Raw genomic sequence first — 23561 nt, forward strand, 5'->3', positions numbered from 1 at the left:
AATTCATTAAGAAATTGTGGCATTTACACAATGGAATATTTCTCAGCAATAAAAAAGAATAAGATCATGGCATTTGCAGGGAAATGGATGGCATTAGAGAAGATTATGCTAAGTGAAGTTAGCCAATCCCCCCCAAAAAAATGCCGAATGTCTTCTCTGATATGAGGAGGGTGACTCAAAATGGGGTTGAGAGGGAGAGCAAGGGAGGAAGATTACCTCTAGATAGGGAATAGGGGTGGGAGGGAGAAGGAGGGAGAAGGGGAATAACATAGATGGTGGAAGGAGACCCTCATCACTATTCAAAATACATGTATGAACATGCGAATTTGGTGTCAACATACCTTATATATAATCAGAGATATGATAAATTATGATATAATGGTGTATTAAAAATTGTAATGCAAATAAATAAATAAATAAATGTACCAGGACACACACACACACACACACACACACACACACAAAATAAAATAAAATAAAAATAAGATCCTTAACTGGTCATAATTCAAGATATAAAATGGTGAGTGCTTGTTGCAAAGCATTCTTCATCTTTCTTTAGAAATATACATTTTATTTCTGTAATAAATTTATTCATCATACTCCAGTAAAATGTCTCTACTAAGGAAAAAAAAAGAAATTGTGGTATCATAGCCATTAGGAAGAATGGAGTACTGTCATTTGCAGCAAAATGGATGGCATTGGAGGATATCATGCTATGTTAAATATCCCAGACACAGAAAAACAAGTACTCCATGTTCTGTATCATATATGAAAGCCAAGTGAGTTCACCTAAACGGAGAGTGGTGATTGCTACAGGCTGTAGATAATTCTTATAGCACTAGCTCTTTGCAATACCAAAAATTCATGTGCAAAAAGTTCAGGAAGACTTGTGTTCTGTGACTAATTTTTCTGACATATATAGTTTCAATTTCTACTTTGTAAAAAAGTCAAAGGCAATTTTCACTTATGTAGAGGAATCTCAGATATCAATTTAAATATACTTTAGTACTTAACCATTTTGCTTATTGCCACAGCTCAAAATGGGGACTTTCTATAAAATTATTGACTTGTATTAAAAATGTTGTTATAAAAAGCAAAGAAAAATTCTAAGAGTTTCATAATAAAAAGATTATATAAATATGAGAACTTAAATGCAGCACATTACTGTATCCTTTTTGCTATGAATATCATATTTAGAAAAAATGATAAAAATATGATCAAGGCTAATGAATTACACAATATTATTATAATAAGTCTATGGTATTTGGCTACTATACTGTGGTCATGTAAGAAATTCTTGAATGTATTTTAGGAGTAAAGAGGAACATCATATTATCCATCTACTCTTAACTAGTCATTCAGAAAGATTTTATATATTCATGGATAAATGAATGTACCAGGACACATGTGGCAGAAGGAGGGGAGAATATAGGAAAATAGTAGCATTGTGGAATCTGGGTCAAGGTTACCTGGAACTTTTATACTATCCTAGCTTTTTCAGAATTCTCAAATTGTAAAAAAAAAGAAAAGAAAAAAATGAATGAAAGAAATAAGAAAAACCAACTCATAAAACCCCCAAATGTACTAGGAATAAGAAAGACAGTGGAATGAATTGGACACAATTTTCTTATGTACATATAAGAATACCTCATAATGAGCCTCCACATCATCTCTAACCACAATACTAGGACCCCAATTAGAATAAGATATACTCCATATTTGCATAAATATGTCCAAATATACTCAACTGCCATGTATATCTAAAAAGAGCAAATAAAAAATAAAACAGAAAACAAAGGGAATTCATTCCTAGGACATTTCCTAAGAGAAACACTAACAGCATTAAAAACATAAAATACCTAAGAGTACACCTAGTAAAAGTTATGTATAAATCTCAGAGATATTAGAGATATATCTTTTAAGTCAATTATCTACACATTTATGTATAGGCCAAAGCCAATATCAATCTAAATGTCATCATATTTTTTGTGTTAAATATATCAAAATGTTTCTAAAATTTATGTGAAGTGCATAAGATCAAGTATGATCAACACATTAGGCAAGAAAACAACACAATAAGAGCAGTTACTTTAATCTTTAGGGAAATTTACTCATACATAATATAACCTTATAATAATTAAGCAGGTAAGCATAGCTGCAAGGTTAGAAAATGACATAATGGAACAGAACAGAGTGTAGAACAAGATTAAGAAATATCTGCATGCTGTTTATTTCCAAGTAGTAATGGCTACTGTACTGTGACCTTTTCAGTAAACATTCTGTATTACCTGGATGTCCAGAGGAATAATGTTAAACTATTTTTCAAACAACACACAGCATAATACAATACCAATCCCAGAAAGATTTCATATATATGTAAAAGAAAAGTAATTAAACATGTATAAGATGTTTTTGTAGATTATTTTTTTCTGATTATATGGTAGAAAAGTTCTATTTTAAAAGGACAAGAATATTTTTACAGGAACAGTTTGTAAGTTGTGCTTCATTAAGAATGAGTATTTTACCCCTGAAAGAATACCATGTTAGGAGAGTGAAAGTAAAAGAACAAGGGTTAAAAACCTAGTACAAACATATGTGCACCAAAAGATATCATGGTAGTTTGTAGGATCATTATTTGGGAATTTATGAAGTGTCAAATCTCCACATGAGTTGAAAGAATCAGTACATTGTCACGTGGTCATTTGGCAAAAAACTCTACAGCAGCAAAATTAAATGAAACTCAGCTACAAATAACATCATGGGTTAATTTTAAGAATTATGTTGTGTCCAAATAGACACAAAAAGAGAACATACTGTATGATTTTACATAAGGTCAATACCTGACAAGAATTTATTTTGGCAGCAGAAGTTAGAGTGGTATTCTTTCAGGAGAGGAGGTCATAGTTATTGGAGGGATGTGCACACCATTTCTGGGAGCTGCTAATATTCTTTGATGATCCAGTTGAAGTGCAGAATGGAGCCAGAATTCATTTATATACATTGTTCTCTATAAATTTCAATAAATAATAATGCTTACTTAAAAATATTCCTCTGAGAGGATACTAGGATGATGGCAGAATAGAGCGGTTGCTTCCCTGGCCACTCCATGGCATGAAATCAAGAAAGCAGACAGGCAGATTTTCAGCAAGGTGGGCAAATGAAATATTTATTGAGGGAGGCTTTACTGTAATTTTTTATTAGGGGAGGCTTTACTGGAATTTAATACTGGACACTCAAAATAGATCAGGGACTCAGGAGATCAAATATAATAAAATAAAGAAGAAATACCCAGCTCTCCAGCCATGGTATTGGCTGGAGGCACGAATCAGCATGTACTGCCACAAATGAAGTAAAGCAATAAGGGAATTAAATGAACCTCCATTATCAGGAGGACTCAGGCATATCAGGGTACAGAATGTTTAGAGATCAACATTCTGCCCAACTAAATAGTCAGGGACTCTGAACAATAACCTTATACAGGAAAGAAATTGCATTTTCTCTCTCAGAAGTGGCATGTGGATGACAGCAGAAGAAACTATTTTGCAGCTTTAGTGCAGGGACTGGCAGCTGAGGGAGCTGAATTCTGGAAGACTGAGTCTGGCTTAAAAAACAAGCCAGGCAAACCCATGCTGCATGACAGAGAGCATGCCTAAGTAACCAGGAGAAACTCAAGAATGGAGAGATGTTTATATTGGGGAATACTAGTTGTGGAAACCCACCAGGCTTCCTCCTCCAATCTAGCAAGAATGCAGGACTGGCAGACTGAGAATTTGATAGTGCAGGGATGAGAGAGATTGTTTGAAAATGAAATCATAAGCCAGAAATCATGGGGTCTGCAGGTAAAATGAGGGGGCTAAGAACTGGCTCCTACATTATATGAGTGGAACCCAAAGGAGATTTCTGGGGTGCAGGCTTCTATGCAGGAGAGGAGGTCACAGTGACTGGAGGGATGTGCACACCACTGGGAATTACTTGGCACTGGAGGTGTGGTGATTTAAAATCTCCAGATCAATTGGCATTCAGCAAAGATACTGGAGCATACAAGCCTAAACCCCACCTTCAGGTGTTCCACCTTCAGGTGTTCCAGAATTAACTCTCTCACCCTAGCAACCTCACCTGAGGCAAGCATCATATTCCAGACAACTCCTCTTAACTGCTGAGAAGGGAAGCCAAGAATCTTTTGAACTCCAATGGAAACAATTGTTCAACCTTTTATCAGGATTTTTTTCTTTTTCTTTTTTTTCTCTTACATTTCTACCATTTTTGAAACTAATTATTTCTCATCCATTTGTTTATAGAGGACTAGGATGTCTGATTAGTACATTTTAGTTTTGTCTTGATTTCTTTCATTTTTTCTTTTTCAATTTTTTTAAAAAATTTTACTATATATATATATATATATATATATATATATATATATAATTTTCTCTCATTTATCTGTTTACCCTGATTATCTTTCTCTCTTTTCTCCTAACAGCCAACCTCCATTATTCCCTCTTTCATTCTTCCTTTAATTTATTACTTCCATCATCTCTCCTCCATCCTTATAATCATCACATCCTACACAACTTCTGTTCTTTCTTTACTTACCATTTGAAATCATTTTTAATGTAGGCAATAGCTGAACATATTTCTGTTTATTGTGAAAAAACTGTAGATGTCTTAGTAGGAGTTATTTGGTTTAAAGTTGTATATTATTTGCATTGGTTGCTGTTATTATTTGTCTCCCCTTTAATGGTAAGGTATTGAAAACCTTCAGGGACACTAGAAGTCTACATGGTGTAAACTGTACTGCTTCAGATACACACTGCTGGATGGGTAGACATATAAACAACATAAAAAATTAAGGGAACAAAGAACCCAAAACAAATAAAGATGCTCTAATATTATATTAAATACATTGACACCACAGTGAAAAAAATGTCAGGGAAGGAGTTTAGAATGTACATAGTTAAACTGATCTGTGAAGCAAAGGATGATGTAAGGAGTAAAAACAGACAAGAAATTCAGGAGGTGAAAGATCACTTCAATAAAGAGATTGATTCTGAAAATAAATCAAGCAGAAAAATCTCAAAATGAAGGGATCAATAAACTAAATTTAAAAATCCAATGGAAAACATGACCAACAGATGAGACCACTTGGAAGACAGTTTCATGCAATAAAGACAAAACATGTAATCATGAAAATAAAGTTGATCATGGAGAAAGGTTGTAAAGAGACTATGAACAAAACTTCTAAGAAATGTGGAATAACAGGAAAAGTCCAAATTTAAGATTTATTGGGATAGATAAAGACACAGAGATATAAAGGCATGCAGAATCTTTGAAATTTAATAATACCAGAAAGCTTCCCAAATTGAAAGAATGAAATGGAAAATCAAATACAGGAGGATTACAGGACCCCAAACATACAGAACTACAACAGACCCACACCAAGGCACATTAAAATGAAAATGTTTAACAGACAGAATAAAGATAGAATTTTAAAGGCTGGTAGAGAAAAATGTCAGGTTACATTTAGAGGGAAACCAATTTGGATCTCAGCTGATCTCTCAACCCAGACCCTCAAATACAGGAAGTCTTGGAATATTATATGCCAAGCTCTGAAAGAAAATGGATGTCAGTCAATAATAATACATAAGCAAAATTAAGCTTCAGATTTTAAGATGAAATAGAAACCTTCTATGGTTTAAAACAACTTAAAAATTCACAACTATAAATCCTGCATTACAGACCACTGTCAACAAAATATTCCTTGAAGAAGAAATAAAAAATAAAAGTGAAAACCAACAAAGGGAGTCACCACACTAAAGGAATGATCAATAAAATGATAAACAAATTCAAATTAAAAATCTGAAATAGAGATACAAGATGGCAGGCTAGAAGGAGGTTGCATTCTGTGTCACTCCGTGACCTGGGATTCAAGTGGTGGTAATGCTGTCTCTCTGCAAGTGATTAGAGAACCCCTTCCATAACAGCTGCTCCCACATAGGTCTCCAGGCCTCAGCATCAGTATAAAACCCCTTGACACTTGCCCACACATGACCTCTGGGTGCCCAAGCAGGACCACTGTCATCAGCACCCATGCAGGACTCCTGGCTGCCACTCCCAAGCAGGACACCCGGCCACTGGCCATGTGCAGGAACTCCAGCTGTCACTCCTGGTAGACCCCAAGTACCAACACGGGTCTCCCCCGGTTGCCTCCATCTTGGGATACTGCAACTATTGCCATAGTCCACTACATGTGGAAGCCTGCACCTGGGAACAGCCATCAGCCACAACACATGCATGCCACAGAGCTGCATCTCCAAACACCCCACCCACTGCTATCACCCGGCCCCACTGCATCCAACATCCTATCACTGAAAGCAGCCACCTCAATCTTGGGACACCTTCATGACTATCTTTAGTTGGGACAACCCTCAGCTTGGAACAGTGGCTGGGACTTAGAAGCAATATCAAGGTATCTTTAGTCCCCCAATCCCTCAACTCCCCAGCAGCTTCTAACCTGGCACAGTGCTTGTGGCTATGCAGCTGAACCCTAGCTCACAAAACCTGCTTTTGAACTGTGCAATACAAAACAGTTCTCTGTGACAGGTGCACAGCCCCTAGAGCCCAGCCTACAAGACCTGCAGAGAAATGTTCCTGATTGGGAAGTAGAAAGGGTGGGGGTGAGTGAGATAGAATTTAGAGACTAACTTAGGACCAGGAATTGTGAGGTTTACAGGAGTTATAATAAGATAAGACCAGGCACCCACATCACATGAGCAAGCCCCCAAGGACATCCTTTGAATGCAGCCTCCCATTGGTGATCATCAAGTGCTATACCCCACATCTAGGAGCTCAAGTCACAAGACCAGCCCTCCTACCTTAATAACCTTCACCATCCTGAAGGTGGAGATACCAAACAAAAGACAATTCTACTTATTGGATGAGAAGGGAAGCAGGAAAGATACTGCTCTCCAACAAAAACAATCCTTGTATCTATCTTCCTTTGAGATTTTTCCCCCTCTTCCTCTCTCCTCTTCTGCCCTCACACCTGTAACATTTGTGGAACCAAGTACTTTTCATGAATTAGGCTACTGAGGACTGGGATGTCTGAATAGTATATTACAATTGTGTTGCATAGTCTATTATGTCCTATTTTTACATTTTTAAATTTTTCTTAATATTTCTGTTTGCTTGTTTTATGTACTCTATTTAGTCTTGTCATGTACTTGTCTCCCCCAAATCATTTTCTCTCTCTTCTGTTACTAACCAATTTCTTTAGATTCCTCCTTCATGCTTTCTAAGGTATAATAACTCTATATCATCATCTCCTACCCTATCAGCATCTTATCCTACTCCTCACACCTGGTTCTTTGCCCACCATCAGACACTGTAGACCCTTTTTGTAAACCTACACTTTATATTGTAGATAATAATTGAACCCACTATTTCTGTACATTTTGACAAAACTGAAAGCATCTTAATAGCAGCTATTTGGTTTAAGGTTGTATATTGTTTATATTGGGATCTGTTAATATTGTTCTCCCCCTTAAAGGAGAGGTATTGGAATACTCCAGGGACACTATAAGCCTATAGGGTAAAAATTGTAATGCCTGGATCCACAGTGCTAGAAGGGGAGACACACGAACAACATGGAAAAAAAAAAAAAAACAAGGGAAGAAAGTGCCCCAAATAAACCAAGATACTACATTATTAGAATCCATGGCCAGCACAAGAGAATAAATGACAGAGAAGGAATTCAGGATATACATAGTTAAAATGTTCTGTGATATAGAACAGCAAATACAGGCGGCAAAAGATCATTTTGATAAAGAGCTGCATAAGCAAATACAGGAAGCAAAAGATTACTTCAATAAGGAGATAGCAATTTTGAAAAAAAAAAACAAACAACAAACAGAAATCCTTGAAATGAAAGAAACAATAAACCAAATTAAAAACTCAATATAAAGCACCACCAAAAGATTAGATCACTTGGAATACAGAACCTCAGGCAATGAAGACAAAGTATATAATCTTGAAAACAAAGTTGACCACACAGTGAAGATAGTAAGAAACCCTGAGCAGAAAATTCAAGAATAATGGGATAACATAAAAAGATCAAATTTAAGAATTATTGGGATAGCGGAAGGCATAGATTTCCAAACCAAATGAATGAACAATCTACTCAATGAAATAATATCAGAAAATTTTCCAAACATGAAGAATAAATTGGAAAATCAAATAAAAGAGGCTTACAAGGCACCAAATGTATGAAATCACAACAGATCCACACCAAGGCACACAGAATAAGGAGAAATACTTAGAATAAAGAACAAGGAGAGAATTTTAAGAGTCACAAGAGAAAGGAATAAGATTACATATAGGGGGAAACCAACTAGGATATCTGTAGATTTTTCCACCTAGACCCTGAAAGTTAGAAGATGATGGAACAACACATGCCATGCTCTGGAAAAAAAACAGATACCAACCAAAAATCTTATATTCAGAAAATTAAGCTTTATATTTGATGATGAAATGAAAATCTTCCATGATAAACAAAAGTTAAAAGAATTTACAACTAGAAAGCCTGCACTACAGAATGTTCTTGGGAAAATATTCCATGAGGAGGCAATGACAACAATGAAAATCTACAAAGGGAGGTGTTACATTAACTGTAAAACCAATCAAAGGAGAAAGCAAGTCAAGTTAAATACCAAAAATAAACAAAAATGACCAGGAAAACAAATCAAATCTCAATAATAACCCTAAATGTTAATGACCTAATCTCACCAATCAAAAGACATAGACTGGCAGACTGGATTAAAAAAAGAAAGACCCAACAATATGCTGCATTCAAGAGACTCATCTTATAGGAAAAGACATTCACAGACTGAAGATGAAAGGTTGGACAAAAACATACAATTTACATAGTCTGCAGAAAGAAGCAGGGGTTTCCATCCTCATATTAAATAAACGTAGACATCAAGTAGATGTCAAGTAGATGTCAAGCCAAAGTTAATCAAAAGGGACAAAGAGGACATTTCATACTGCTTAAGGAAATCATACATCAACAGACATAACAATTATAAATATATATGCCCCCCAAAATGGAGCATCTACATCCATTAAACAAACACTTCTCAAGTTCAAGAGTTAAATAAACCACAACACAATAATTCTGGGTTATTTTAACACACTTCTTTCAAGACTGGATAGATCTTCCAAACAATAGCTGAACAAAGAAACTATCAAACTCAATAATACATTCAACAACTTAGACTTAACAGACATATATAGAATATTTCATCCATCAATGAGCAAATACACTTTCTTCTCAGCAGCACATGGATCCTTCTGTAAATAGACCATATATTATGCCATAAGGCAACACTCAGCAAATACAAAAATAAAATAGAGATACTACTATGCATTCTGTCAGATCATAAGGGAATTAAATTAGAAATAAATGATAAAATAAAAAATAGAAGCTACTTCAACACCTGGAGACTAATATGCTATTGAATGAACAATGGGTTGCAAAATACATCAAAGAGGAGATTAAAAAATTCTTAGAGGTAAATGAGAGCACTGACACAACATATTGAAATCTCTGGGACACTATGAAGGTAGTACTAAGAGGAAAGTTCATTGCATGGAATTCATTCCTTCAAAGAAGAAAAAGTCAATAAAAATGATATAACATTACATCTCAAAGCCTAGAAAAAGAAGAACAAATCAACACCAAAAGCAGAAGACAGGAAATAATTAAAATCAGAGCTGAAATCAATGACATTGAAACAAAAGAAACAATTCAAAAAATTGACAAAGCAAAAAGTTGGTTGTTTGGAAAAGTAAATAAAATTGATAAAATCTTAGCCACGTTAATGAATATAAGGAGAGTGGAAACTCAAATTACTAATATTTATGGTGAAAAAGAAAATATCATGGGGCCTGGGATTGTGGCTCAGTGGTAGAGCACTCACCTTGCACATGTGAGACCCTGGGTTTGATCCTCAGCACCACATAAAAATAAGTAAATAAAATAAAGGTATTGTGTTCAACTACTAAAAAAATAAATATTAAAAAAGAAAAAAGGAAATATCATGACAAACACTAGAGAAGATAATTAGAAATTATTTTGAAAATTTCCAATAAAATAAAAATATTGAAGGCATTGACAAATTTTTAGAGTCATATGATTTTCCCAAACTTAATCAGGATGTAAGAGACCATATATGCAAGTTGTATATACACAAGTATATGCAATTTCAAGAAATGAAATAGAAGATGCCATCAGAACTGCACCAATCACGAAAAGCCCAGAACCAGATGGATACACAGTTGAGTTCTACAAGACCTTCAAAGAAGAACTAATGCCGACACTCCTCAAATTATTTTATGAAATAGAAAAAGAGGGAATACTTCCAAACTCATTCTATGAGACCAATATCATCCTGATTCCAAAACCAGACAAAGACACATCAAAGAAAGAAAAATTCAGACCAATATCTCTAATGAACATATATGCAAAAATTCTCAATAAAATTCTGGCAAATCAAATACAAAAACATATCAAGAAGATAGAGCACCATGATCAAGTGGGATTTATCCCAGGGATGCAAGGTTGGTTCAATAAATGGAAATCAATAAATGTAATCTATCACATCAATAGACGTAAAGATAAGAATCATATGATCATCTCAATTGATGCAGAAAAAGCATTCAACAAAATGCAGCACCCCTAATGCTCAAAACACTAGAGAAACTAGGGATAACAGGAACATATTTCAGCATTTTAAAAGCTATCTATGCTAAGGCCTAGGCTATCATCATTCTAAATGGAGAAAAATTGAAATCATCCCCTCTAAAAACGAAAACAAGACAGGGATGCTCTCTTTCACCACTTCTATTTAACATAAGTCTTGAAACTCTAGCCACAGCAATTAGATGAAAGAAATTAAAGGGATATGGATAGGAAAAGAAGAATTCAAACTATTAGTACTTGCCAATGATGTGATTCTGTACCTAGATGATCCAAAAAATTCCACCAGAAAACTTCTAGAACTAATAAATGAATTTAGCAAAGTAGCACAGTATAAAATCAAAGCCCATAAATCAAAAGCATTTCTGTACATCAGTGACAAATCCTCTAAAAGAGAAACTAGGAAAACTACCAAACTTACAATAGCCTCAAAAAAATTGAGAATCAACTTAATGAAAGAGGTGAAATACTTCTACAATGAAAACTACAGAATGCTAAAGAAAGAAATTAAAGAAGGCCTTAAAAAATGGAAAAACCTCCTTTGTTCTTAGGTAGAATTCATATTGTCAAAATAACCATAGTAACAACAGATTTAATGTAATTCCAATAAAATTCCTAATGACATTCTTTATACAAATAGAAAAAGCAATTATGAAATTTATCTGGAAAAATAAAAGACCCAGAATAGCTAAAGCAGTCCTTAACAAGAAGAGTGAAGTGGGTGGCATCACTATACCAGACCTTAAACTATACTACAGAGCAATAGTAACAAAAATGGCATCCCCACGCTTTCTCCATTTCTGTGCTTACCCTCTACCCTATTTAAATTTCTCCCATACTCCCCCATCCCCATTATGAACCAGAATTCTCATATGAAAGAAAACATTGGTCATTGGGTTTTTGGAGGATTGACTTACTTCATTTAGCATAATATTCTCTTCAACTCCATCCACTTGCCTGCAAATACCATGATTTTATTCACTTTTAATGCTGAGTAGTATTTCATTATGTATATATACCACATTTTCTTTATCTATTTATCTACTGAAGGGCATAAAGGGTGGCTCCACAATTTAGTTATTATGAATTGTGCTGCTATAAACATTGATGTGGCTGTGTCACTATAATATGCTGTTTTAAAGTCCTTTGGGTATAAACCAAGGAGTGGGATAGTTGGGTCAAATAGTGGTTCCATTCCAAGTTTTTCAAGGATTCTCCATAGTGTTTTCCAGAGTGGTTGCACCAAGTTGCAGTCCCACCAGCAATGTATTATTAATGTGTCTTTTCCCCCACATCCTCGCCAACACAAATTGTTATTTATATTCTTAATAGCTGCCATTCTGACTGGAATGAGATGAAATCTTAAAGTAGTTTTGATTTACATTTCTCTAATTGCTAGAGATTTTGAACATTTTTTCATACATTTTTTAATTGATTGCATCTCACCTTCTGAGAAATGTCTATTTAGTTCCTTGGCCCATTTATTGATTGGGTTATTTCATGTTTTGGTGTTAAGATTTTTGAGTGCTTTATATGTCCTGGAGATTAGTGCTCTACCTGATGTGCATGTGATAAAAATTTGTTCTAATTCTGTAGGCTTCTATTCACTGATTGTTTGTTGTTGTTGTTTATTTATTTATTTATTTATTTGCTTGATGTGGCTCAAGTGATAGCGTGCTCGCCTGGCATGTGTGCAGCCCAGGTTCAATCCTCAGCACCACATACAAACAAAGATGTTGTGTCTGCTGAAAAACTAAAATAAATAAATAAATAAATAAAATTCTCTCTCTCTCTCTCTCTCTCTCTCTCTCTTTCTCTCTCTCTCTTTAAAAAAAATAAATACATAAATTAAAAAAGAAATAAATCAAAATGACTGGTAATAAAAACTTTGAGGGTAAATAGCCTAGACACATTGACAGAAAGATATAGACTGGCAGATTGGATTAAAAAAGACTCCCAAATATTCTGATTCCATAATGGGGATGTGGGAGAGGAGCATGGGAGGAGTGAAGAAGCTTTAGATAGGGTACACCTCATAGGCAAAGACATTTACAGACAGAGGAGAAAGAATGGGGAAAAAATATCACTCTCTTAGATAATCTAAACAAGCAGGGGTTTTTATCCTCATATCAGATAAAGTGGACTTCAAGCCAAAGTTAATCATAAGGGACAAAGAAGGCAATTTCATACTGCTTAAGGAAATGATACGTCAGCAAGGCATACCAATCATAAATATTTATGCCCCAAAATATGGAGCATCTAAATAATCAAGCAAACCCATTCTCAATTTCAAGAATCAAATAGACAGAAAAGGAGTAAGATACAGAAGATGGCCACGAGTAGAGTGCATCACACCCCGTCTACCGCGCCACTGCGCAGGTGAATAACGAGTTAGAACGACAAAAAACTATCTTGTTAGGAACTTACAGCAAAATGGGGGTGCACCGAAACCTAGAAGAAGGATTTCCAGCACTGAGGTCCGGTAATTGAGTCTCAAACATGAGCCAACTGTGCAACCGGAGATCCGGGCTGACTGATCCTTGCGGCCTGCCCGGCGGCTACAGACGGCAGGGTGCCGCCGAGAAGCGACCAGCAAGCAAGGAGAAATGTTGCTGCAGATTCTGTGGAATCCTGCCGGCTGAGCCCTCACTGAGCCCTGGGCTGAGTTCGGGTATTCAGACGGGGAAGGAAGTGGTACAGTTCTACCCACCACAACAGAAACTCCACCAAGTAAACCAGCGGCCACCATCTTGGAGAGCTGAAGTAACCACCGCCACTCTCCGACAGATTGCAACAATAAAACAGGTGTGTGTTACTCAGCTCATCTCCCATTCAGCGGGGAATTCGCATAAAATCTCTCCTAGGCTTTCCGGGGGAGGGATTATCAGAGCAAGCCTGCATAAAGACGCAGGGAAAACTAGAGACACCTGACCTTCAACTCCCCCTCCCATCAGCGGCAAAAACAAAACCTGTCTAGCCAGCGCTGGGGGAGGGGCAAGCGGAAAAAATCAAAACCATAGAGTGCCGGGGTTCCCAATAGCCACCCTCCACACCCAACAAATGGCAGGCCCAGAGTACAGTTTGAACTGCAGAGAGGCATCACTCAGGGGAAATCTGGACTAGCAGGAGAAACCAGGGGACTAGAGGCCAGGCCCTCGCGACTGGGCGGCTGGAGACCACACGCCCCCCGGCGACCGATCGCCCGCGGCTGCCCGCGCAACTGGGCGGCTGGAGACCGCCTGCCTGCCGGCGACCAACCACACGACTGGGTGGCTAGAGATCGCCCACCCGCCTGCGACAGCCCACCCAATGCCCGCGTGACTAGGCGGCTGGAGACCGCCTGCCCGCCAGCGACCGACCACGCGACTGGGCAGCTAGAGATCTCCCGCCCACCAGCAACAGCCGGTCAGTTGCCCCTGTGACTGGGCGGCTGGAGACCGCAGGCCCCCCCGGCGACCGATAGCCCGCCGGCTGCCCGCGCGACTGGGTGGCTGGAGACCGCCCGCCTGCTGGCGACTGGCCTCGTGACTGGGTGGCTAGAGATCGCCAGCCCACCAGCGACAGCCGGCCTGCTGCCCGTGCGACTGGGCGGCTGAAGACTGCACGCCTGCCGGCGACCAATCGCCCGCCTGCTGCCTGTGCGACTGGGCAGCTGGAGACTGCCCGCCTGCCTGCGACAGATTGCCCGCTGGCTGCCCGTGGGACTGGGCGGCTGGTGACCGGGAGCTGAAACCAACCAGAGACAGTCCAGTCCCACCCCCCTCTCGGACACCCTGGCAAGGAGCCTGGGGCCCGCCATAGCAGAGAGGTGATGTCACTGGAGCTCGGCCGGCCGTAGGAATTCCTTACCAGTGGAAGCAGGCATAGTCTACCAACACAAAAGAGAGACAACAGAGATATACAAAACCAAAACAAATCTGTAGAAGAGAGCAGAAACACAGCAATCAAATAGAGCTGGAAAGTAACGTGAACATCATTAAAAAACAAGGGAAAAAAGGAGTACAAACAATGTAGAACAACTTAAATCTACAGGAGGACCTAGAAGCATCATAAACATAGATAGGGAAAGAACTCAAGGCATACCTAACTCAGATGGAAAGGAATATTAGAGAAGACATGAGACAGCAAGTCCAAGCAATAAAAGTATATTTTGAAGATGAATTAAACAAACAAATTCAAATGGCAAAGAACAAGCTTTACCAGGAGATAGAGATCTTAAAAAAAAATCAAACAGTAATACTAGAAATGCAGGAAACTATAAACCAAATTAAAAACTCAAATGAGAATATTACAAATAGACTAGATCAAGTAGAAGCCAGAACATCAAATGATGAAGACAAAGTTTATCAACTTGAAAAGAATATAGTCAACACAGAAAAGATGCTTAAATCCCACGAGCAATCTATTCAAGAGATATGGGATGTCATAAAAAAACCAAATTTGAGAGTCATCAGGATAGGAGAAGGCATAGAGATTCAAACCAAAGGAATGGACAACATATTAAATGAAATAATTCTAGAAAACTTCCCAGAGATGAAAGATGGAATGGATTGCCAAATCCTGGAAGCCTACAGGACCCCAAACATTCAAAACTGTAATAGACCAACTCCAAGACATATAATTATAAAGATAGCCAACATACAGAACAAGGAGAGAATATTAAAAGCTACGAGAGAAAGGAGGCAGATTACATTCAGGGGTAAACCAACTAGGTTAATGACTGATTTTTCATCACAGACTTTGAAAGCGAGAAAATCCTGGAAAATAATGGATTCCAACCAAGAATACTGTATCCAGCAAAATTAAGCTTCAGATTTGACAATGAAATTAAAGTCTTTCACGATAAATAAAAGCTAAAAGAATTCGAAGCCAGAAAACCAGCACTGCAAAGCATTTTGAGCAAAATACTACAAGAAGAGGAATTGAAAAATAGTGCCCAAAACTAACAGCGGGAAGTATCTCAGTAAAGGGAGAGGAAAATAACCAAAAATTAAAAACTAGCCAAACTAAAATAAATAAACAAATAAACATGACTGGAAGTACAAATCATATTTCAATTGTAACCTTAAATGTTAATGGCCTAAACTCACCAATCAAGAGACATAGGCTAGTAACCTGGATCAAAAAAACAAATCCAACAATATGCTGCCTTCAGGAGACTCATATGACAGGAAAAGACATACACAGGCTGAAGATAAAAGGTTGGGAAAAATCATACCACTCACATGGCCCTCAGAAGCAAGCAGGAGTGGCCATACTCATATTGAATAAAATCAACTTCAAACCTAAGTTAATCAAAAGGGATAAAGAAGGACACTATATACTGTTAAAAGGAACCATCCACGAACAAGACCTAACAATTATCAATTTGTATGCACCAAACAATGGTGCTACAACGTTCATATAACAAACTCTCCTCACGTTCAAGAGTCAAATAGACTACAACACAATAATTATGGGTGACTTCAACACACCACTCTCGCCATTAGACAGATCCTCTAGACAAAAGCTGAATAAAAAAACTATAGAACTCAATAGCACAATCAATAATCTAGATTTAACTGACATATATAGAATATATCAATCATCATCAAGTGGATATATGTTCTTCTCAGCAGCACATGGATCCTACTCAAAGATAGACCATATATTATGCCATAGGGCAACTCTTAGTAAATATAAAGGCATGGAGATAATACCATGCACTATATCTGATCATAATGGAATGAAACTGGAAATCAATGATAAAAGAAGGAAGGAAAAATCCTACATCACATGGAAAATGAACAATATGTTACTGAATGATCAATGGGTTACAGAAGACATAAAGGAGGAGATAAAAAAATTCTTAGAGACAAATGACAATACAGACACAACTTACTGGAATCTATGGGACAGAATGAAAGCAGTTTTAAGATGGAAATTCATTTCTTGGAGTTCTTTCCTCAAAAAAAGAAAAAACCAACAAATAAATGAACTCACACTACACCTCAAAAACCTAGAAAAGGAAGAGCAAAACAATAGCAAATGTAATAGAAGACAAGAAATAATTAAAATTAGAGCAGAAATCAACGAAATTGAAAACAAAAAAACCCATTGAAAAAACTGATAAAACTAAAAGTTGCTTCTTTGAAAAAATAAATAAGATAGACAGGCCCTTAGCCATGCTAATGAAGAGAAGGAGAGAGAGAACTCAAATTACTAACATACGGGATGAAAAAGGCAATATCACAACAGACACTATAGAAATACAGAAGATAATTAGAAAGTATTTTGAAACTCTATATTCCAATAAAATAGAAGATAGTGAAGATATCCATAAATTTCTTAAGTCATACGATCTGCCCAGATTGAGTCAGGAAGACACACACAATTTAAACAGACCAATAACAAAGGAAGAAATAGAAGAAGCCATCAAAAGACTACCAACCAAAAAGAGCCCTGGACCGGATGGGTATACAACAGAGTTTTGCAAAACCTTCAAAGAAGAATTAATACCAATACTTTTCAAACTATTTCAAGAAATAGAAAAAGAAGGAGCTCTTCCAAATTCATTCTATGAGGCCAACATCACCCTGATCCCGAAACCAGACAAAGACACTTCAAAGAAAGAAAACTACAGACCAATATCTCTAATGAACATAGATGCAAAAATTCTCAATAAAATCCTGGCTAATCAAATACAAAAGCATATCAAAAAAATTGTGCACCATGATCAAGTAGGATTCATCCCTGGGATGCAAGGCTGGTTCAATATACGGAAATCAATAAATGCTATTCACCACATCAATAGACTTAAAGATAAGAACCATATGATCATCTCGATAGATGCAGAAAAAGCATTCGACAAAGTACAGCATCCCTTTATGTTCAAAACACTAGAAAAACTAGGGATAACAGAAACTTACCTCTACATTGTAAAAGCTATATATGCTAAACCTCAGGCTAGCATCATCCTAAATGGAGAAAAACTGAAGGCATTCCCTCTAAAATCTGGAACAAGACAGGGATGTCCTCTATCACCACTTCTATTCAATTTAGTTCTTGAAATACTAGCCAGAGCAATTAGACAGACAAAAGAAATTAAAGGCATAAAAATAGGAAAAGAAGAACTTAAATCATCGCTATATGCAGATGACATGATAATATATTTAACAGACTACAAAGAAACTGCTAGAGTTAATAAATGAATTCAGCAAAGTGGCAGGATATAAAATCAACATGCATAAATCAAAGGCATTCCTGGATATCAGCAACAAAACTTCTGAAATGGAAATGAGGAAAACCACTCCATTCACAATATTCTCAAAGAAAATAAGATACTTGGGAATCAACCTAACAAAAGAGGTGAAAGATTTATACAATGAAAACTACAGAACCCTAAAGAGAGAGATAGAAGAAGATCTTAGAAGATATAAAAATGTACCCTGTTCATGGATAGGCAGAACTAACATCATCAAAATGGCGATATTACCCAAAGTTCTCTACAGGTTTAATGCGATGCCAAACAAAATCCCAATGGCATTTCTTGTAGAAATAGATAAAGCAATCATGAAATTCACATGGAAAAACAAAAGACCCAGAATAGCAAAAGCAATTCTAAGCAGGAAGTGTGAATCAGGAGGTGTAGCGATACCAGATTTCAAACTGTACTACAAAGCAATAGTAACAAAACCAGCATGGTACTGGTACCAAAACAGGCAGGTGGACCAATGGTACAGAATAGAGGACACAGAGACCAATCCACAAAATTACAACTTTCTTATATTTGATAAAGGGGCTAAAAGCATGCAATGGAGGAAGGATAGCATCTTTAACAAATGGTGCTGGGAAAATTGGAAATCCATATGCAACAAAATGAAACTGAATCCCCTCCTCTCGCCATGCACAAAAGTTAACTCAAAATGGATCAAGGAGCTAGATATCAAATCAGAGACACTGCATCTGATAGAAGAAAAAGTTGGCTAAGATCTACATACTGTGGGGTCAGGCTTCAAATTCCTTAATAGGATGCCCATAGCCCAACAGTTAATAACAAGAATCAACAAATGGAACTTACTTAAACTAAAAAGTTTTTTCTCAGCAAGAGAAACAATAAGTGAGGTAAATAGAGAGCCTACATCCTGGGAACAAATTTTTACCCCTCACACTTCAGATAGAGCCCTAATATCCAGAATATACAAAGAACTCAAAAAATTAAACAATATGATAACAAATAACCCAATCAACAAATGGGCCAAGGACCTGAACAGACACTTCACAGAGGAGGACATACAACCAATCAACAAGTACATGAAAAAATGCTCACCATCTCTAGTAGTCAGAGAAATGCAAATCAAAACCACCCTAAGATACTATCTCACTCCAGTAAGATTGGCAGCCATTATGAAGTCAAACAATAATAAGTGTAGGCGAGGATGTGGGAAAAGGGTACACTTGTACACTGCTGGTGGGACTGCAAATTGGTGAGGCCAATTTGGAAAGCAGTATGGAGATTCCTGGGAAAGCTGGGAATGGATCCACCATTTGACCCAGCTATTGCCCTTCTCGGACTATTCCCTGAGGATCTTAAAAGAGTGTACTATAGGAATACTGCCACATCAATGATCATAGTGGCACAATTCACAATAGCTAGACTGTGGAACCAACCTAGATGCCCTTCAATAGATGAATGGATAAAAAAAATGTGGCATCTATACACAATGGAGTATTATGCAGCACTAAAAAATGACAAAATCATAGAATTTGCAGGGAAATGGATGGCATTAGAGCAGATTATGCTAAGTGAAGCTAGCCAATCCTTAAAAAAATGCCAAATGTCTTCTTTGATATAAAGACAGCAACTAAGAATAGAACAGGGAGGAAGAGCTTGAGGAAAAGATTAACATTAAACAAAGACGAGTGGGGGGAGAGAAAGGGAGAGAGAAGGGAAAGCATATGGAAATGGTAGGAGACCCTCAATGTTACACAAAATTACATATAAGAGGTTGTGAGGGGAATGGGGGAGAAACAAGGCAGAGAATTGAACAACAGCAGATGAGGTAGAGAGGGAAGATGGGAGGGGAGGGGAGGGGGGATAGTAGGGGATAGGAAAGGTAGCAGAATACAACAGTCACTAATATGCCAATATGTAAAAACGTGGATGTGTAACCGATGTGATTCTGCAATTTGTATTTGGGGTAAAAATGGGAGTTCATAACCCAATTGAGTCAAATGTATGAAAGATGATATATCATGAGCTTTGTAATGTTTTGAACAACCAATAAAAAAAGGAGTAAGATTAAAAAAAAAGAATCAAATAGACCACACCACAATAATACTGGGTGACTTTTAACACACGTCTGTTAATACTGGATAGATCTATCAAACAAAAACTGTAAAAAGAAACTATAGAACTTCTGAATACATTTTATAATTTAGACTTAAGGTACATTTATTTATATATTTATATATTACATATATTTATCCATCAAGGACTGAATACACTTTCTTTTCAGCAGCACATGGATCCTTCTGTAAAATAGACTATATTTCAGGCCACAATGTAACTCTTAGCAAATAAAAAAATAGAGATAATGCCTCGTATTCTATCAGATCATAAAGGAATTAAATTAGAAATAAGTAATAAAATAAAAAAATAGAAGCTACTCTAATACCTGGAGACTAATTATGGAACAAAAAAATACTTAGGGGTAAATGAAAATAGTGCTACAACATATCAAAATCTCTGAGACACTACAAAGGCAGTGATAAGAGGAATGTTCATTGCATTGATCTCATTCACTGAAAGAATAGAAAGTAAACAAATAAATAACCTCACATTACATCTCAAAGCTTAGAAAAAGAAGAACAAATCAAGGCCAACACAGTAGAAGATAGAAAAAAATTAAAATTAGAGCTGGAACTAAAGCGATTGAAACAAAATAAACAACTCGAAGAATCAACAAAAGTTGGTTCTTTGAAAAAAAATCAATAAAATTGATGTCCTTAGCTACTCCAACTAAGACAAAGAGAGAAAACTCAAATTACTAATATTTGGATGAAAAGGAAATATCACAGTAGACACTACTGAAATACAAACAATAATCAGAAACTATTTTGAAAATTTACATACCAATAAAATAGAAAATCTTGATGACATCAACAAATTTTTAGAGGCATATAATCTACCCAAGCTAAATCAGGAGGACTTACACAATTTGAACAGATGAATTTTAAGCAATAAAAATAGAAGAGATGCTAGGTGCTATGGGACACACCTGTAATCCCAGCAGCTCAGGAGGCTGAGGATGGAGGATCATGAGTTCAAATCCAGCCTCAGCAACAGCTAAGCAACTCAGTGAGACCCTGTCTCAAATAAAATAAAAATTGGGGTCGGGGATATGGCTCAGTGGTCCCTGAGTTAAATCTCCTGTAACCTCCCCCCAAAGAAATAGAAGATGCCATCAAAAGCCTACTAACTAAGAAAAGACCAGGACCAGATGAATTCTCAGCTCAGTTCTACAAGACTTTCAAAGAAGAATTAACACCAATACTCCTCAAATTATTACATGAAATACAAAAGGAGGGAACCTTCCAAATTCATTCTATGCTGCTACTGTTACCCTGATACCAAAATCAGACGAAGACACAAAAGAAAAGAAAACTTCAGACCAATATCCCTCATGAATATAGATGCAAAAATTCTCAATAAAATTCTGGCAAATTTCAAACAAAAACATTAAAAAGATAGTGAATGATGGTCAAATGGGGTTCATCCCAGGGGTGCAAGTTTATGCAATAAATGTAATTCATCACAAAAATAGACTTAAAGAAAAGAATTATATGATCATCTCAAAAGAAACAGAAAAAGCATTTGACAAAATACAGCATGCCTTCATGTTCAAACCCCTAAAAAACTAGGGATAGTAGGAACATACTTCAACATTGTAAAAGCTATGTATGTTAAATCTAAGGCCAACATCATAAAAATGCAGAAAAACTGAAAGTATTCCCTTGAAAAACTGGAACAAGTCATGGAAGCCCTTGTTCACCAGTTTGTTCTACTTGAAACTCTTTTTATTTAGAGGGGGGGGGGAGGGAATCTTTTTTTTTTTGTAGATGGACACAACACAATGCCTTTATTTTTATATGGTGCTGAGAATCGAACCTGGGTTGCGCCTGTTGCTAGGTGAGCACTCTACCACTGAGCCACAATCCCAGCCTCTGTTCTACTTGAAATTATAACTGGAGCAATTAGAATAAATCAAACTATCTCTATTTGCTGACTACATGATCCTATATTTAGAAGACCCCAAAATTTCACCAGAAAACTTTTAGAACTAATAAGTAGCAAGTTATAAAATTAATACCCATAATTTAAACACATTCTTATAAATCAATGATGAAACCACTGAAAGAAATAGGAAATCTACCCTATTGACAACAGACTAAAAAAATTAAAATATTTGGGAATTAATTTATCAAAAGAGGTGAAAGTCCTTTACAATGAAACCCACATAACACAAACAAAAGAAATTAAAGAGGATCTTAGAATATGGAAAGATCTCCCATGTCCTTGGAAAGCAGAATTAACATTGTCAAATGACTGTACTCTCTCAATAGTGCAGTACAGATTTAATGCTATTACTATTAAAATTCCAATGCTATTCTCATAGAATTAGAAAAAGCAATCACAAAATTCATTTGGAAAAATAAGATACCCAGAATAACCAAAGCAATCCTTAGCAGAGGGCATCACAATACCAGATCTTAAATTATATTACAGAGCAATAGTAACAAGAACGGCATTGTATTGGCAACAAAACTGACATGAAGACCAATTGTACACAACAGAAGACACAGAGACAAACCCACATAAATATAGTTATCTCATATTAGACAAATGTGCCAAAAACATACATTGGAGAAAAGATAGCCTCTTCGACAAATGATGCTGGGAAAACTGGAAATCCAAATGTAGCAAAATGAAATGTAACCCCTTTTTCTGACTCTGCATAAAACTCAACTCAAAGTGAATCAAAGACTTAGGCATTAGACCAGAGACCCTGTACCTAATAGAATAAAAAGTAGGCCCAAATATGTGTCATGTTGGCTTAGGAGCTGACTTCCTTAAGAAGACTCATAAAGTGCAAGAAGTGAAATCAAGAATCAACAAATGAGACCAAATCAAACTAAAAAGCTTCTTCACAGCAAAGGAAACAATCAAGAATATGAAGATAGAGCCTTCAGAATGGGAGAAAATCTTTGCCACCTGCATCTCAGATGGAGCTGTAATCTCCAGGATATATGAATAACTCAAAAACCTCAACACCACAAACAACAACAATAACAAAAAACAACACAAATAACCCCATTAGTAAATGGGCAAAGGAACTAACAAGCACTTCACAGAAGAAGAAATATGATTGATCAACAAATATATGAAAAAATATTTAACATTTCTAGTAGTTTGAAAAATGCAAATTAAAACTACACTAAGATTTCCTCTCACTCCAGGTGGAATGGCAATTATCAACAATACAAGTAACAATAAATGTTGGTGAGGATGTGGGGAAAAAGGTATACTCATACATTGTGGTGGGACTACAAATGGATGCAACCATTATGGAAAGTGGTATGGAGATGCCTCAGAAAACTTGGAATGGAACCACTATTTGACTGTTATCCCATTTCTTGGCATATACTCAAAGGACTTAAACCAGCATGCTATAATTGTGTGGCACATCAATGTAGCAGCTCAATTTACAATAGCTAAGCTATGGAACCAACCTAGGTACCCTTCAACAGATGAATGGATAATTAAAATATA

At 36.6% G+C, this 23561-nt stretch overlaps 1 protein-coding gene across 1 annotated transcript in view; it reads right to left on the reverse strand.

Annotated features, from left to right (window-relative positions):
- The window catches only part of LOC143398295 (uncharacterized), a 326595-nt gene that overhangs the window by 17809 nt on the left and 285225 nt on the right, over positions 1-23561 (reverse strand).

The sequence above is a fragment of the Callospermophilus lateralis genome, chromosome 4 (genome assembly GCF_048772815.1).
Source record: "Callospermophilus lateralis isolate mCalLat2 chromosome 4, mCalLat2.hap1, whole genome shotgun sequence".
NCBI lineage: Eukaryota > Metazoa > Chordata > Mammalia > Rodentia > Sciuridae > Callospermophilus > Callospermophilus lateralis.